Here is a 12190-nt window from a genome sequence, read left to right as displayed (position 1 = left end):
ATACAAATTGTGAAATTATTTGTTCTAGCTCTGTGAAGAATACCATCCTGACCCTTTTATTGTTGAAATTAAAAAAAATAAAAGATACTTAAATACAATGGTGAATATATAGGACAAAACAGAATCATAAAATTTAATGCTGAATTAAGCAGTGATCTGAATGTCTGGATCACCAAATTGGCTTTGAACCCAAAACCACTTAAAAATGGGTATGCTTGCTGTTAACAGCAACTGGCTTATAAGTGAAAGAATGGTCGAAGCTGTTCCAGTTGAACTTCAGGGAAATTCTCTTCTCAAGAACATCCTTTAACTGTTGCTGCAATTCATGGTTCAGTCTGGCCGAAACTGTGTTGGTTTCCTTACTGCGTTTAAATGAAACCTGAATAGCTTTCTTATCTTTCCCAACAGACCAAGGAATAGAAGGTTGTGATGCAGGAACAGCAGCTAGGACACCTGTCTTCTGTGCATGATCATCAACTTCTGGCCTTAATTCATCTTCTGATTTTAATCTCCTTCAAACAGGTTTAGGTGGTGGAGCAACAGGTGCTGTGCCTTTGTTGACATTGGCAGGAGCACTAGCAGCTGTCTTTTCTTCAATTTTACTATCTGTTTTGGCAAATCAAAGAGAACTTGCGGGATCAGAAGCTTTTTCAAACAGCAAGACCTCTGGATGTTTCTCGGCTTCATCATCTGTTCTTCATTTGCAGCAAACACTTCCAATTGGCTGAAATCTGCAAAATTTGGTTGTTCTGGTATCTGCTGAGGTGAGGTAGCAATGTGAGTTATTAGGCCATTGGCATCCACTGGGCAATGCACAACAGGACAAGGAGCCTGTGAGGGCTGTGGTCTTGGAGGCACTGCAAGAGATTGGGCAACAGCTCCAGCCTGTGGCTTTCTGTTGTGATGGAAAAGATCTGATTTATACCTAAAGATGATGATCTAGAATGAGAGGGCTGAGGCCTTGGAGGTGGAGGTGGTGGTGCAGTGTTTTTAGGAGAGGTTCCTGAATGAGACCTTGGATGAGTTACATTGTTTCCAATCTGTTCTGGATCTGAAGTAAGAGAGTCTGAAGTACTGTAACCATCTGCTACAGTATTTCCAGAAGCAAATTTCACTGATGAATTTATCTTATTTTCTTCTGAAAGGTCAGGTGTTTTCACAAGCAATGGGCTTAGTGGGATTAGTATGATCATTGCCAGTTCTTCTAAGTTCCATTTCCTGCATGTGGATTTTGCTTGGAGTCATACGAATGGAATGGAGAAGACAATGGCACCCCATTCCAGTACTCTTGCCTGGAAAATCCCATGGACGGAGGAGCCTGGTAGGCTGCAGTCCATGGGTTTGCGAAGAGTCGGACACGACTGAGCGACTTCACTTTCACTTTTCACTTTCATGCATTGGAGGAGGAAATGGCAACCCACTCCAGTATTCTTGCCTGGAGAATCCCAGGGACAGCGAAGCCTGGTGGGCTGCTGTCTATGGGATCACACAGAGTTAGACACGACTGAAGCGACTTAGAAGCATACGAATGGGAACTGGATGAACAATAGCAGTATCAGGATCAGCTGGTGCAATGTTAGAATCAAATTGGGTCAGAGTTTGTGAGCTTGAAGAGCATTCACTAAATGTCTCCCACTGCTCGCTGCTCTGATTCAGCTGGGACCAAGTCTGGTTTAGGGACAGCATTGACAGAGATTTGCTTGGAGGAGCCTCTGCAGGAGAGCCTGAATAACCTACCTCAACTGGCTGATCCCCAACGTCTGCTGAATCTTCCAAACCAATCAGTTTGGGCATTAAGCTTTCAGGGAGTTTTTCTCGTAAGTCATAGCCATTGTTCCTAGCAACTACCAGATGAAATGCAGCACAAAACTCAACCAGTGTCAAGGCTCTATCTTTATCAAAATCTGAGAGTTCCCAAATATGAGAAAGTTGAATAGGAAATTTCAATTTTGTAAAAAACTCTTTAGCTGTAGATCCTGGAGCTAAACAGGAATCAATCTGTTTAGATCAGGCTGAACGGTTTTAAATTGATTTACATAGACTGTCTTTGTTCATCTGTTATTTCCCAAGGATCGTCATAACTACTGGATTGCCTACGAATTTCATTGGCAGTTGTAGCTGAGGCTACAGTTCGTATTGTTGTCTGGTCCTAGACAGAAGCAGGATGCATGGTTAAAAGAGTACTGGTTAGTGGAATATCTGCAAAACTGACCCAGTTTTCTTGAGGTGGAGGTGGAGAATGTCCTACCTACACTGTGTCACCAGCAGAAGAACCTGATTGTGCTTCACCAAAGGGAGCCCAGAATGGCCCAGGCTCTGCAAGAGGCCTCTCACTCTTTCCTCCACTGGGATGACGGTTTTGATTCCTCCATGTGTGTGGAGAAGTTGGTGGAGACTGCTGTGGTGAGACTACTGGGAAGCAGGTTCCTGCTGATCTATAGATGCGTGAGGCTGGGCAGTATCATGGCTTGTGGACCCCTTTTTCACTTGTCCCCTGCCAGGTGGTGGGGGGGGGGTGGGTTACACCATAGTTCAGTTCAGTTCAGTTCAGTCGCTCAGTCATGTCCCATTCTTTGCAACCCCATGAATCACAGCACACCAGGCCTCCCTGTCCATCACAAACTCCCGGAGTTCACTCAAACTCATGTCCATCGAGTTGGTGATGCCATCCAGCCATCTCATCCTCTCTAAGACCCTTGATTTTCAGAATCTGAAGAATATGAGGTTGCATGACAAGATTCCTCTTCATTCTTTGAAGCAACAAATCTTGGCAGAGGATGGTCCTTTACTGTATTTATACTTTCTTCTCCAGGGGATCTTCCTGACCCAGGGATCAAACCGGCATCTCCTGCAGCCCCTTCGTTGCAGGTGGATTCTTTACCTCTGGGCCACCAGGGAAGCCCTTTAAATTGTCTACTTAAATACAATTTGCTTTTCCCCAGCCAAACTTGCCTGTATTCTATAGCTATCAAGTTCTTTTCAAAATGTGCCTTCTGGTCACATCACTCCACTCTTCAATTTTAAAGAAAATCTGTCTGTGACTTCCCATTGCTCTTAAGGTAAAGCTAAATCTAACACAGTGCTATCCTGTAGAACTTTCTGCAATAATGGAAATGTTCCCTGAACTCTCCAATATGGTGTCTACTATCTGCAAACGGGCAACTAAGCACCTGAAATGTAGCAAGTTCAACTGAGGAATGCAAATCTTAATTCTCCTTAGTTTTAATTACTTTAAATCCAAATTTAAACAACCACATCAGCCAGTAGTATCCATGTGGAGCTCAAAAGATGGCCCCTGCATTGTCTAGTCTCTACCTATTCTCTAACCTTTTCTTATACCAAGCTCCCTACCTCTTGGTCTCTCTGACTCAGTCCTTTAAGTTTCACACATTCATTTTGCTTCCAGTTGACTCAAGAAAACTTTGCAAATATTATGCCTCTGTTAGGGGAATTCTTCCCATTTTTTTTTTTTTTTCCTAGTTAAAACCTACTCATCTTTCAGAGGACTTCCCAGGTGGCTCAATGGTAAAGAATCCACCTTCCAATGCAGGAAATGCAGGGGATGCAGTTTCGATCCCTGGGAAAGGAAATGGCAACCCACTCCAGTATCCTTGCCTGGGAAATCTCATGGACAGAGGAGCCCGGTAGACTATAGTCCTTGGGGTCGCAGAGTCAGACAGAATTTAGTGATTAAACAACAACATCTTTCAGAAGATTCAAGAATGAAAATTGTGTCCCTAGGGAAGCCTTCTCAGCACATGAGGAAGCCAATTTCAAATGTGCTTAATTCATCATCATTGTCCTTGCAATTGTTTTAGTCTGATATTTATCTTTGTTGTTGCTTCCATAAAACTAGACTGTTAGATCAATGAAGGCATGGACCATTGTCACCCAGTAATTACTATTACCATAGAATAAGTACTCTATAAATATTAATTACATAAAAGAGTGACTATTTTTTATTACTCTGTAGCTCCCAAAATTCAATTTGATTTGGGCTTTTGTGGTACTATCTTTGACCAATTTTTGTGTAAATACTAAGCATACAAAATAGCAACTAAAGAAAGTTTATCCCATTGCCAACCTCTTTCCAGACCAACAAAGGAATGGAATGTGAGAGCTTCCTTGGTATTTACTGATGCAGAAGTAACTGAACATCTGAGCTAAAAGCTCAAACAGTGATTATTAGTATCCAATTTACCATAACAGTCTAAATGACATTCAGGCTGACAAATTGGTGAAGAAAACTTTCATAACTTTCACCCACAATCTGAGCTGCACAAATCCCTCTGCTTTTTATATTTAATTTAATCCTTTTTGAAGTCATTTGTTCCTGTAACTGGCATTTTAATCTCTTATGTGCTTCTGGTTGTCCCAATTTCTCACTTATCAGAATACTCTTCTGCAGCTTAATGCTTTAAAAGAGGCTTTTGGAGTTTTACCTAACAAGATTCTTAAGTTCTCTTTCAAGGATCTTTGAGTTTTAATCTTTTTCTTCATAGTGACAGGCTCAATCCTAATTCCATGAATACATCTTGAACTTTTGAGGGGGACAGGTTTATAGGGCAATCTGTGTATTCATCTAGTCTGCCTCCCACCTTGAAGACAAAGATGTTGTCTCTCTGAATTCTTTAAAGGGCATGTAATAGAGACTAGTGTACTCTGCAACTAGGTGATTGTCCACACAAGATGGTCCCATTATAATCCCATAAAGCAAGGGTCCTCGACCTCCAGGCCACAGACTGATACCTCCTGTCAGATCAGCAGTGCCATTAATGTGCACAATAAATTTAATGCACTTGAGTCATCCTATGACCAACCTAGACAGCATATTAAAAAGCAGAGACATCACTTTACCGACAAAGGTCCATCTAGTCAAAGCTATGGTTTTTCCAGTAGTCATGTATGGATGTGAGAGTTGGACTGTAAAAAAGCTGAGCGCCAAAGAACTCATGCTTTTGAACTGTAGTGTTGGAGAAGACCCTTGAGAGTCCCTTCGACTGCAAGGAAATCCAACCAGTCCATCCTAAAGGACATCAGTCCTGAATATTCATTGGAAGGACTGATGCTGAGGCTGAAACTCCAATACTTTGGCCACCTGACACAAAGAACTGACTCATTTGAAAAGACCCTGATGCTGGGAAAAATTGAAGGCAGGAAGAAAAGGGGACGACAGAGGATGAGATGGTTGTATGGCATCACTGACTCAATGGACATGAGTCTGAGCAAGCTCTGGGAGTTGGTGATGGACAGGGAGGCCTGGCATGCTGCAGTCCATGGGGTTGCCAAGCATTGGACACGACTGAGTGACTGAACTGAATTCTACTTGTAATGTAGAATAAATATGCACTTATTACAATTGACTTGCATGTAATAATAATCAAGCTCCCACAGCCTTATGAAGTAGGCATTATTTACAGTCTGCAATCAAAACATCTAAAATCCAGAGCAGCTGAGTAATTACTGAAGATACTATAGATGGTGAGTGGCTAAACCATGCTTCACACTCAGTGTGATCCAAAAACTAAGACTCTTAACTTTGATCTCATACTGCCTGTTGACAGGGCGGAAATTTGGACCCCATTTGGACCTTTCTTTATTCAAGAGCTGGTTATCTTTGTAGAAGCCGTTTTTCCCATCTCATATTATAATCTTTATGAACATTAAATAATTGTTGAATGAATGAGTAAATACATATTAAACTTATCTCTGAGAAAGATTGTTAACTTGAAATGTGAATGGTGTTTGTTCATTAAATCAGGAAAAGAAAAGTAAGGAGAAAGGAGAAATCTAAAACTAGGTTATTGAATCATTCTCCTATACTTCAGGAAACATCATTATAGGGGTGATACTATTATTTCTGTGTCTATAGAATATATAGATGTGAGGAAACTAGGCCTCTGAGAATTTAAGTAATTTACCATATGAAGGCCCTAGAAATCAGCACAATCAGTGTTTAAAAGCTAGATTGCCTGGTTCCAAAGCTCATGATCTTAAACTAATTTACCATATAAATGTCACCAGGGGATCTGACATATCCTCTTGGGGTTTTAAGTCTATACATGTGTAATTAAGAGAACTTTGGTTAAGTTCTCGTTTTGCTATTAATGAATGCTATAATTCTAAATAATCATTTCCAGTTTGTGGCGAATTACTTACTGAGAAAATGACAGTGCTAGAGGTAATGCTATTTAAAATCTATGCTTGATCTAATGGTTCATTAGTCTGAAATTTACCAGCTCATTTTTGCAATCATAATTTATTCCAACCGTGATATCTTCAGTTTAAAAATGTGTATATACTAACTGGATGCAAACAATAGCTATTGTTGACACTGAAAATTTGACAAAATATATCATTAAATGAAAGAGATGCTGAGTTGTAGAGAAAGTTACTACAGTCCACCTAAGTATGACACATTTTCATGAGATTTATGCTAAAACTTTGAAAAAAACCCTAAATGTTCTAGCTGAATGACCTCATCTATAGCAATAGTTTTCCTGATACAGAAGTTACTTTATGTTTTAAAATGGTATCACATCTTCTGTTCTTTGAATCTAATTTGTCAATGACAGTGGCCAAGAATTGATGAATGATCCAGTAGAGAATTACATGGTATTTAGCTTTTCTGGAGAGATATGACATTTCAGGTTTAGGATGATTCATCTCATGGTTAACATGTCAAGTTTTCCTGTGAGATGTTAGTTGCTGCAAGAAATGTAATGGAGCCATCACTGGTACATCTGGAGGTGGGCTAGAGTCTGCTGGCTACTCTGGTGTGGCTATGTGAAAGGATTGGCATGTGTCCAAACCATCTATTGGGCAAAGTCTTCCGAATTTTAGGCAACTGCTGATTTGAAACACCCTCTTGTACTCCACATGCAGTTAGTACTCCCCTGCTGTTCTGGAAAGCCTTATGTCCTGAAAATCAGTGAAACCATTAAAGAGTTTTATTGACCAACAAACCCTTGCTACTGTTAAGTCACTTCAGTTGTGTCTGACTCTGTGTGACCCCAGAGATGGCAGCCCACCAGGCTCCCCCGTCCCTGGGACTCTCCAGGCAAGAACAGTGGAGTGGGTTGCCATTTCCTTCTCCAATGCATGAAAGTGAAAAGTGAAAGGGAAGTCGCTCAGTCCTGTCTGAACAAACCCTTGGGTGTTTCCAGAATTTGTGCTCAATCCCATCAACATTTGTCAAGGTTAAATCCCTACTATTTAGTATTCACAGCCTACACAAGATACTTTGCTTTTCTTGTAGGCTTCCCATCTATTTAGCTCTTTAAAAGAGGTTAAAAAGAGAAGACTCTGTAGACTTTACCCATCTAATTGGAGAAGACTCACCCACACAGGAGACCCCTGGCATTGCACCAAGGTAACGGGTGGTGGTCACTGCTGGGGGGAAATATCGGGTTTGTATCCATTATTGTTAGGTGCTCACCACAGCCAACCTTAAACAGTTAAATCAAGGAACTATAAAAGGGTCAAAAATGAGCACAGACTCGATTCTAAATTCTGGCTATGATTCGTGAGTGATGCTAATTTCTGAAAAGATTATCTCTGTGATTTAATTTCACATGGAAAACATCCTCCCTTTGCAAAGCTGAACCTGTGGCTTCCTGGGTTTCAGAGAAATCTTTCAAGAAGAAATCATCCAGGAGGAGATAGGCTATTATTTAAATGGTCTTGGCGTTCCCATGACCTTTAGTTCCCTTCTGACCTTCTCACTCCCTTTCCCAGAGCCTGTTGTAAGCCAGATGCTAGATGGGTACTCATCCCCCAGGCCCAATTTCTCTTCTCAATGATGAAATAGGCAGCATTTTTCTAAAATGACTTCAATAAGAAAGCAGAGAAAACAAAATTTATGAAATAAAGGTAATAAAAGCATCCCAGCTAAAACATGTTGCTCTTTATAGTATAGTTATTTCGTACCATTTACTAGCTTTGAAATCAGGTACAGAGTTCCCTCCCACAATTCAAATTGACACTCCAATGTGAACCCAATAATGAGTTCTTTTGAGTAAAAGGTATTTATTTTTATATACTATTACTTATCCCAGCCTTGGTTATAATTTATAATTTTTTATTGAAAACGTTATATATTTTCATCTAAAGAGTGATTCTAATGATAGGCAGAATAACTATACCTGAGAAATATGGTTAAAGAGTGCTGCATATCATTCCAATCCCACAGAAAGGCAATGCCAAGGAATGTTCAAACCACAACTGCACTCATCTCACAAACTAGAAAAGTAATGCTGAAAATCCTCCAAGCAAGGCTTCAACAGTAGCTTCAAAGTGAACAAAGGCTTCAAAGTGAACTGAGAACTTCAAGCTGGACTTAGAAAAGGCAGAGGAACCAGAAATCAAATTGCCAACATCCTTTGGATCACCAAAAAGGCAAGAGAGTTCCAGAAAAACATCTACTTCTGCTTTATTGACTATGCTAAAGCCTTTTACTGTGTGGATCACAGCAAACTGTGGAAAATTCTTAAATGGATGGGAATACCAGACCACCTTACCTGACTCCTGAGAAATCTGTATGCAGGTCAAGAAGCAACAGTTAAAACCAGACATGGAACAACAGATTGGTTCTGAATTGGGAAAGGAGTATGTCAAGGCTCTATATTGTCACTCTGCTTATTTAACTTATATGCAGAGTACATCATGCAAAACGCTGGACTGGATGAAGCACAAGCTAGAATCAAGACTGCCGGGAGAAATATCAATAACCTCAGATACGCAGATGACTCTACCCTTATGGCAGAAAGCAGAGAGAAACTGAGAAGGCTTTTGATGAAAGTGAAAGAGGAGAGTAAAAAATTGGCTTAAATTCAACCTTCAGAAAACTAAGATCTTGGTGTCTAGTTCCATTACTTCTTGGCAAATAAATGGGGAAACAATGGAAACAGTGAGAGATTTTATTTTGGGGGGCTCCAAAATCACTGTAGATGGTGACTGCAGCCCTGAAATTAGAAGACTCTTTCTTCTTGGAAGAAAAGCTATGACCAACCTAAACAGCATATTAAAAAGCAGGACATTACTTTGCCAACAAAGGTCTGTCTAGTCAAATGTATTGTTTTTCCAGTAGTCATGTATGGATGTGAGAGTTAGACCATAAAGAAAGCTGAGTGCCGAAGAATTAATGCTTTTGAACTGTGGTGTTGGAGAAGACTCTGAGAGTCCCTTGGACAGCAAGGAGATCCAACTGGTCCATGTTAAAGGAAATCAGTCCTGAATATTCATTGGAAGGACTGATGCTGAAGCTGAAGCTCCAATACTTTGGCCACCTGATGCAAAGAGCTAACTCATTTGAAAAGACCCTGATGCTGGGCAAGACCAAAGGCAGGAGGAGAAGGGGACAACAGAGGATGAGATGGTGAATGGCATAACCTACTGGATGGGCATGAATTTGGGCAAGCTCCAGGAGTTGGTGATGGACAGGGAAGCCTGGCATGCTGCAGTCCATGGGGTTGCAAAGAGTTAGACACGACTGAGTGACTGATCTGAACAAAATCCATCTCTGTCACTGGCTACTTATATTGCCTTAAATTTCCCAAGTTTCTATTCAGCATAAGGTACTGAAAGTTCTTGATAAATAAAATACATCATTTGTTCTTGTTCACTGAGCCCTTCCTGAGAATATATAATAAATATGAGCGACAACTGCAATCCACTGGAAAATGCTCTGTTAGATGTCAGATAAAAAGTCTGTCATTTCAGTGGTGCCATAAACTTAGGACATGGAACCAAATTTTAAAAAATCTGCACATATTGGTAGAATTAATGAAGTATTTGGTGGAAATTAATATTTCAAAATTAATTGTACAATAGCAAAAAGAAGTCATGAATTGTTTGTAATCTCAGGAGAGCAAACTCTAAGTTAATTATAAGTTCAGCATGGGTCAACAGTGTGAAGGGAGGCTCAGGAAGGGACTGTGGCCTTGAAGTGACTAAATGATGTCACTCTCAGTTTGGGCAGGGTAGAGGATCACCCCACTAAATCCTGCACTGGACAGGCTGTGCCTCAGTGTTTGATCTTGTAAGCCTTGCCATTAGGAAATAAGCATGGTGGATATCACCTAGGAAACGGGGATAGTTTGTCACCATTTGTCATCATGAATGAAGGTTCCAGAAACTCTTCATTGTTATGAAGAGAATAGAGCTGAAAGAGTGGTCAGAAAGATGAGGTTTGAACTCCTATTGTTTTATGTGAGAGTTGAGTAGTTTGGGGCAAGTAATTTTACCGCTTTAATGCTCAGTTTCCTCAGCTATAAAACTGGCATAATGATATCATCTTCTTTATAAAGTCATTGTGCAGGTCAAATGAGATCATTTAAGCTAATGCATTATCTAGGTTGTACATGCTATGCAAATACATGAGAAATAATTAATCCTGTTCTGAACACAAAACAACATACTGTGCAAGAGGGAGAAGCTCATTGTTTATGATTTTCATAGGGTTAGAGGCAGGAGTAGAAGTGAAAATGAAGCAGATTTGGCTTAATGGATGAAAGAAGCTAATAATAATTGATAATGTGTCAACAGCATCATTGGTTGCCTCAAGAAAGTAGTAAGCTTCCTCTCTTAGGAGGAATTCAGGGAGAAACTAGATGAAACCTGGATGGCGAGGTTGTGAGATAATTTACTGAAAGGTTTATAAAAACTTTTCTTGGTGAACGAGTTTACCAATCTGTTGAGGTTTTGCTACAACCCCAACATGCATTTCCAGATCACTCAGTTAAGGACAGTTATTTGACAATAATTACAATGTCAGTTGGAGGCCCTAGCACACACTAAGCACCAACCATATTCCAGTGAGCCTAGAACATTTATATACATACCTCTCATGTTAAACCATGCATTGCAAAGGAAGGAACAATTCCACCTTAAGACCTGTCTCCTCTACCCCCAATAAAATATAGCTGTTAATAGGACAAGAAGTAGAAAAAGTGTTGTCCAAAATACTGCTTCTCCTTTCTTGTGCCAACACTTTATAATCTAGCCCCCAAGACAGTGCTGAGAAAAGCAAGATTATATGGACCAGTAGTGTAGATTGCCACATATATGCAACAGCAAGCAAAAAAAATTCTATGCCACCCAGAAAATTATTACCTTGCAGAATTCATAGTTTTAAAAAATCTTGCCTGGCTCTTTAAACAGAAAAGAGCTCAACTCCTTTTCTGACAAATGGTATCAGTGATTCTACTTGGAGAAATGAGTAATCAAATCTCACGCTTCAGAAAATAAGCTCAACACTGTAAGGATCAGGAAGATATATATTCCCTTCACAGCCCTATAGTGTTTGACAAACTGGCTCAGAGCAAAGGCAACAGCAATTGGAGCATCTTTGCTTTATTTCAATACATCAGCATCAGTTTGGCTAAGGGCCTTGAAAGGAGAGGGCCCAAAGGGGAAGGACAAATGCCAGCTTCCTTAATCTGAAGGTACCATGCAAAACACAAAGACTTTATTCTTCTTGCTGGCTGGGGCTCTCTTTTATGGAATATGTGAGAATAGATAAATACATTTTCTGCATTTTCTAAAAAATAAATGGATTGCCACTGGGGGCAAAGAATGATATGTGCACACAACATAATATTTTACTAACCCAGGTTTCTCTTTCTGTGGACTAATCTCTAAGTTCAGTTGAGAGAAATGAGGAAAATGCTACCAAGGGTAAATCTTTATTCATCTCTGGGTGTATTTGGAAGTCAACTTGTGAGCCCACTAACAGCAGGTTGAAAATTGTTGAGGAAAGCACCTGTCCTACCTTCAGTGATGACTTGCAGGGGATGAATGTGCCAAATGGGACATCCATGCGTCCCTGTGAGTTACAGCCTCATTTTTAATGGTACAGGACAAAGAAATAGCAACAGACGGTCATTGTAAATCCTTCTATTTTTCAGAGTCAGCTTTCAAAGGGTGAAAATTATTAGATAATTTAAAGCTCTTTGAGTTCAAATGAGAGAAATGGCAAGATGAGTGCTTTTACGATTCTTAGAGCCTTCTCTTATGAAAGAAAAGGTGACTTGCAAGAATCCTCTGGTGAGTCGGCACAAGCAAATATGACTGTTAGAGGTGAAGGGAAGAATTTTTCAAATTTTCTGGTATAGATCTACAAGGTTATATATGCTACTGTATATTTGAAAGAAAGCAAGGCTTGGTACATAGGCATCCATCCATAAATACA

General features: G+C 40.1%; 1 pseudogene; it reads right to left on the bottom strand.

Annotated features, from left to right (window-relative positions):
* Positions 1 to 236: 236 nt before the first annotated feature.
* LOC100140173 (ralBP1-associated Eps domain-containing protein 1-like) lies at positions 237 to 11818 on the bottom strand (annotated as a pseudogene).
* Between the last annotated feature and the right edge of the window lie 372 nt (positions 11819 to 12190).

The sequence above is a fragment of the Bos taurus genome, chromosome 9 (assembly GCF_002263795.3).
Source record: "Bos taurus isolate L1 Dominette 01449 registration number 42190680 breed Hereford chromosome 9, ARS-UCD2.0, whole genome shotgun sequence".
Taxonomy (NCBI): Eukaryota; Metazoa; Chordata; class Mammalia; order Artiodactyla; family Bovidae; genus Bos; species Bos taurus.
The sequence above is the reverse complement of the archived record's forward strand: the minus strand, read 5'-3'. Positions and strand labels throughout refer to the sequence as shown.